Genomic DNA, 6,802 nt, shown 5'->3' with positions numbered 1-6,802 from the left:
TCCCCATGGCTTTCCATCGCACTCAGAGGAGACACCAAGGACCCCACAGCAGCTACAAGGCCTCGTGTGCTCTGCACCCATCCCTACCCTGCTAACGTTGGCATGTTCTTTCCCTGGATACCTGCGTGCTTTGTTCCTTCACCTCCTTCAAATTTTACTTAAATGTCACTTTTCAGTGAGGTCTACCCTATTTAAAACTGCAACCCACCCCCACCTCTTCCTCTGCTCTATTTTTTCTTTTTCTTTTTGCTGTAATACTTACCACCCTCAAACATACTATACCACTGACTTACCTATTCTGCCTGCTGTTCGTTGCCTGTCTCCTACCCGTATCCCCTTACCCCCATCCCCACTGGAATATAAGTTCCACGGGACAAAGGCCTTTCAGTCTTTGTCTGAAGCATACCCCCTGGCACACAGTGGGCCATATTCTACATACTGGTAGAATTCAGTGAGTGGACCAATAATGGCTGACATTGTTCCGGGGGCAGAGTACAGGAGCACTTCTCATGGAGTCTCACTCTTACCGGTGATGGACTTGTCTCAATCTCTCTCGTGCCTGGGCTTTAGCACTCCATCTGGGCTCCCGCTCCAGCCCTGTAAAACAGTTCCTTTTATTCACGCTAGAGTCCAACTCTCTCTTTCCGGGGAGCATGTGTCCCAGTTTCCAAGTTATTTCACAGGCAGGTCTTTGGTCTCTTGACATCGCTGGGACAATCCCAGGCTGTGCTGCCGAGTGACCGGTTCAAGGCACTTAGCCCTCGGGGAGCAATGACGGATCTTTGGTTCGGATGTCAGAAGTCTGCAGCCAGCCTGGCGGGGTGGGGGTCCTTCTTATCTAATCTGACCCTCGTGCTCCCAAGAAAGGTTTGTTCAGCACCAGGGTCAGCGCTCAGAGCCCAGCGTCCTGGAAGGAGAACACGGCATCCTTGCTAAGGAGCCTGCCTGGTGGATCTGGCCTCTTTGAAAGTCTAGGGCTTTCCCCGCATTCCTGTCCAATCTCAGCCACTGCAGACAAGCCAACAGAGACAAGAGCAGCGGCGTTGGGCCATCTGACACGTGGCACAGTCCTACGTGGATCATGGCTCCCCCAGTGAGGGCAGAGGGGGTGTGGCCACTTCTGAGCAGGGTCCAGACCTGGGAAGTATGAGCCCGCAGAGGAGGCTAAGGCGCTGTTCCCTTTCCAGAGAGAAGCCGGCGCCTCAGCAGCCCTCCGGGCCCAGCCAGGTGGGTTGTGGCTTGTCCTACCACACACGGGGCTTTCCCCTCAACCTCACTTGCTTGAGCATCTCCCTCCTTCCTGCCTTGCCTCCGTCCCATCAACTCTCCAGACTCATGTTTTTTTTTTTTGTTTGTTTGTTTTTTTAGATGAAACTAAAACTATCTAATCTAACTCCAAAAATAATTTGGTATTTTTATTGGGATCACATTGAATGTATAGATGTCTTTAGGGAGCTGGGTATCTGTACCATCTACTCCTTGAAGTTTTTCTTAGCCTGTCCGACCTCTCCTCCCCCAGTCACCTCCTGTGGGGTACAGGCTGGGGAGCAGGGTGACAGGCTGTCTCCGATGTCTGAGGTTGGGCTCATTAAGGACGTGCTCTCAGGGGAGATGGGGAGGAGTGTGGGAATGAGGGCAGGGAAGGGATGGAAGCCCAGAGAAGGTGTGATGTCAGGCACGGTCCCCCAGGGAGTTTCTGCCTGGCCCCGCAGGGGCTCTAAAGTGAGAATTAGAAGTAAAAGCAGCCGAAGGGAGTGGGGCTCTGGGCGGGACACCAGCACCATTAACCATAGCCATGAACCCACCACCAGGTAAGAGTCAATATTACTGCTCACGGCGGCCCCGTGTGCCTCTCCTAATCCATCCCTCTACGCATTAGAGAAAACTGAACTGGGCATCCATTAGTCCCACGCGTTTCTTCATAGTTTACTAATAGGTGTATGTCCCTAAACAATATATAGCACTGTTCATGCATGTTTTTATGCTTCATATTAACACTGTCATATTGTATCTGTACTTTCACACTTTGCAGTGTTGAACTTGAGAGGCACGTGTGTTGACAGGTATCAATGTATTTCTTTCTTTTTATATTGTATGCTGTCCCATACAATAACTACACTACAATTGACAAAAAGGAGAGTGGGGTCTCTGGAGCTGGACTGCCTGCTGGCTTGGTCAAGGTAAGTTCCCTTAATCAGTCTGTGCCTCAGCACTTCCATCTAGAAAATGGGGCTCCTATTAGTAGGACATCATCTGAAACCTGAGGAAGGGATTTAAATGAGAAAATTTGGGGGCTTCCCTGGTGGCGCAGTGGTTGAGAGTCTGCCTGCCGATGCAGGGGATGCGGGTTCGTGCCCCGGTCCGGGAAGATCCCACATGCCGCGGAGCGGCTGGGCCCGTGAGCCATGGCCGCTGAGCCTGCGCGTCCGGAGCCTGTGCTCCGCAACGGGAGAGGCCACGGCGGTGAGAGGCCCACGTACCGCAAAAAAAAAAAAAAAAAAAAAAAATCCACCTGCCAATGCAGGGGACACGGGTTTGAGCCCTGGTCCGGGAAGATCCCACATGCTGCGGAGCATCTAATCCCGTGCACCACGACTACTGAGCCCGCGCGCCTAGAGCCTGTGCTCCGCAACGAAGAGAAGCCTCCGCTCGCCGCAACTAGAAAAAGACTGTGCACAGCAACGAAGACCCAGTGCAGCCAAAAATAAATTAAAAAAATAAATAAATGAGAAAATTCATTCGAAGGCACACAGTGGTGTGTGACAGGGACAGTGAACCTCCCGAGGAGGAGGAGGCTAGTGTCCTATTCATCGGTGTCTCTGGCCGTAAATGAACGACTTCTCCTCCTTCCCCTGCTCCCCTTCCCACCCAGGGACCCCTCGGCTTCTGCTCCTGACACCCTGGAAAGAGGACCCGGGCCTACGTACCTGGCCTCTCAGTGTTCACGCCGACAGGACTTCAGCTCCATCATGTTGATGGCAGTCATGATGATATATAAAAACGAGGAAGCAGGCTGCACGGGGACAGTGAGAACCAGGGCTGGGGAGGAGAAGGGAAGACCCAGGAAAGTGGCCAGGCCAGGCAGAGGCGCCCACGCTGAGACCCTTGAGATCCCAGGATGCTAGGTTCTCCCTCCACCTGCTCGCCCCTCTGTGCGTTTGGGTGACAATCAGAGCCTTGACCCAGTCCAGGCTTCCCAGGGGTCCTTGCTGGGCCTAAGGAGCAATTTCTTGACCAGGACGAGATGGCGGAGGGTCAGAGAGTTTCCGGGGTGACTTGAACACATTTTCACAGAAGGCCACTTTCAGTCTCTGACATCCCTTTGAGGCAGTTAAATATTTTCACCAGGAAATGCCTTGAAATGCACCTCCCCGCCATGGATGGGCGGGCTTTGAATAAATCAGAAAGGGGTGTGGCACAGGCACCAGGTCAGAGAGGGCCAATGGACACAGACAGCTGTGAGCCCTGGCCCTTCCCCTCTTTCTCTTCTTCCAGGACCTGTGGGGGTCACTGAGGCACAAAGGGAACACGACACACACATGCCTGCTCTCACGGGTCTTACGGAAGCACCATGAAACAAGCTGGGTCACATGAGGGATACAATGGGCGCAGGTGAGGTGAGTACCCGTGGCAGGGAGCCTTCGTTAAGCTAAGTCAGGGAAGGCCTCCTGGAGGAAGTGACATCTAAGCTGAGACCAAAGGGTGAGTAGGAGTTGGCAAGGGCAACAGTGAAGGGGGAAGTTATTCCAGGAAGAGAGAATAGCCAGTGCAATGGCTCAGAGGTATGAGAGAGAAGATTGACTTGAGGATGTAAAAAAAAACAAAACAAAATGTGTGCCAAAGGTGATGTGGGGGAGTAGAGTGAGAACGGGGGAACCGGCATCAGGGGAAATGAGCCTGGAGCCAGCGGGCCAGTTGAAATCTTCTAGGAAAACGAAGACACGGAACATGCACTTGTCAGTCCCTAGAACTATGCTCGATTTCTGTGCCAACAGGCCTAGGTTACACTGGTTGGGCTTCTGGGCTTAGGAGGTACGTGAAAGACTGATTAATGAAGATCATCTGGTAAACAGCCAGTGCTCAATCATTTTAATATTCTTCACTCTGTTTCCTTCCTTGTCTGCTGCGGTGATCACCAGCGTACCTGAGTCATTAGAACTCCCGAGTATCAATGTATCTCAAAGCAACTACAAAACCCTTCTCCTTTCCAGCTCCACTCAGTGAGAATCCCAGATAAATCCATTAACAGCTGGTGGGCTAAGGATGAACTTCATCCCGTCTGCCAAGAGAGCAAGTGAAGGGCTTCCCTGGTGGCGCAGTGGTTGGGAGTCCGCCTGCCGATGCAGGGGACACGGGTTCGTGCCCCGGTCCGGGAGGATCCCGCGTGCCGCGGAGCGGCTGGGCCCGTGAGCCATGGCCGCTGAGCCTGCGCGTCTGGAGCCTGTGCTCTGCGACGGGAGAGGCCACAGCGGTGAGAGGCCGGCGTACCGCAAAAAAAAAAAAAAAAAAGAGAGAGCAAGTGAAGACAGGTGAGCTCGATAACGGAAAGCTTGTTTACCCCAGTTAAGGGAATGGTTCGAGCCTTTTAACAGCATCATGCACATTACTGACAAGTCATTCCTACTTAGACCAAGTAATATATTTCTTCTTCCTGATTGCTGCATCAATCAGGATAGGCTAGTTTATGTTGCAATGACAAATAGCCTCAAACTCTCAGTGGTTTAAAACCACAAAGCTTTGTTTCTTCCACATAGATCTGCTGGGGCTCTTTCTCTGGCTGGAGGTTCTAAGTCATCCTCACTCTGGGACCCAGGGTAACGCACATGTCATCTTCTGGAATATTGCCAAGTTCTGGACCCAAGGAACTAAAAGTTCTGAAGGCTCTCTCACTGATAATTAAATGTTTGAATCTGGTTTGACAAACCTTTCTCCCACTGCCAGTTCAGAACTGGTCCTGTGGCATCTCACCAACGCCAAGGCGGCAAGAAGAGCAGCGCTCTTGAATGCCTAGGGGCAGTAAGCCAGCACGACTCAGAGAGACTGATGCTGAAACTAACTTCCCATCCTGTCCAAGTCTAAGATTCAGACGTCTTGCTAGTCTGCTTCTAATTACCTGGGGTTCATGAGTTTTGACCTTGCCAAGTTCAAAAGCAATTTAGAGGAAAAAAGTTACACCAATTTGAACAGCATCTATCAGCTTAGGGAAAAAATTATGCAAATTACAAATGATTTTTATCTGCTTGCTGACACTATAACATGTCTTCATCTTTACCGAAAACCAGGAAGACTGCTTTTCTTTATACACATCCTATAATGCTATAGTCTTGTTTGGGTAACCAATAGCAAAAGTGAATAGAAATAGGATGTTTCGAACCCTTTGGAAACATCTATCGCCTGATCATAGATTCTAATTTACCAAGAGCTCACTACGGGCACGTCATTTTTCTAAGTGTTCAGCAAGGATTATCTTATGACATCTTCCCCTACGAGGAGAGTTGTTATTATTCCTATTCTACAGAGGAGAAAAATCAAAGCCCGGAAAGGTTAAGCAACTTGCCTAAAGTCATACAGCCAAAGATCACCATGTTACATTACACTCCTGTATGGATAAAAACAAGAGGCTCATTATAAATAATTCTGTTCTGTCGTCTGGGGGCAACAGATCCCTTGAAGGTAAGAGGGGGCATCTCTTCCAAAACATTCCCTGCTTTGGAATTCTCCTAGGTTCAGAGGCATCAACATCACCAGGTGATCTGGTGAGATTAATGAGATCCTGCGTGGGTCTGGCCGCTGAAGTTTGCAGTCATCTGGGGAAAGCCAGCCTAGCCCTAGATCTCTACTTTAATCCCAGTAGCGGAAACATTATTTATCCAGGAAAGCACATGACTGAGAAGAAGTAAATGGGGCCCGGGGTGGTCTCCTGAGCTATTAGTCGCACAGGGGCGCGCGCGCGCACACACACACACACACACACACACACACACACACACACACACACTCAGATGCCTATTATTCAGCCTCGTGCTGGAAATTCCCAGCCATTTGTGTCTGTGTTTTTCTGTCTGGCCTCACCCTTTTGGGGAATGTACAGAGAACAAAGGAGAGCGAAAGGGGAATAACAACAAAGGGCAGAGGGTGAGAAGAATGCAGGTAGCTACCACCCAAAGGACTCTGCAAACCTGGGAGGGGTGGGGGTGGGCTGGCCTGGTGCAGAGGGCTCTAAAACTTTGGCTAGGAGCCAAATCCCCTAATTTGGAAGGCAGGGCAGTGGGGGAGGGGGAGAGGAGGGGAGGAGGAGGAAGGGGCCACTGCTTGAAGATTCCCAGCTCTCCCACCCCTGCAGTCTGAATTCAGCAGGGCTGAAGCGGGGCTCGGGAGTCTGTACTTTTGACAATCTGTGGCTCACGCTTTCAGACATAGTGATTAAGATTGAAGTCCCGGAGAAAGACTTCAGGTCCTATTCCAGCTTTGCTGCTTACAAGCTGTGTGACCTTGGGCAAGTCACGTACGCTTTGAAAGCCTTACCCTCGTCATTTGTAAGGTGGGAGCCCTGGTACGTAAAGAACCTAGTATATTGCCTGGCACATGGTAAACATTAAATAAACAATGGCTATTTTAATAATAATAATTTTTTATTATCATATCTCAGAGCCCTGATTGCTCTATCCATTATTTCAGAGGCCTCCAAATCTCTATGAAACTCTGCACGAATTGTGAGGCATCGCTTCAGCTAAAGTTTAGCTCTGTAACTGAAAGAGAAAATAAAACACAAACACCCCAGCGCCCCTAGGGAGGTGCTCTG

This window comes from Globicephala melas, chromosome 19 (genome assembly GCF_963455315.2).
Source record: "Globicephala melas chromosome 19, mGloMel1.2, whole genome shotgun sequence".
In the NCBI taxonomy this organism is placed as follows: Eukaryota; Metazoa; Chordata; class Mammalia; order Artiodactyla; family Delphinidae; genus Globicephala; species Globicephala melas.
The sequence above is the reverse complement of the archived record's forward strand: the minus strand, read 5'-3'. Positions refer to the sequence as shown.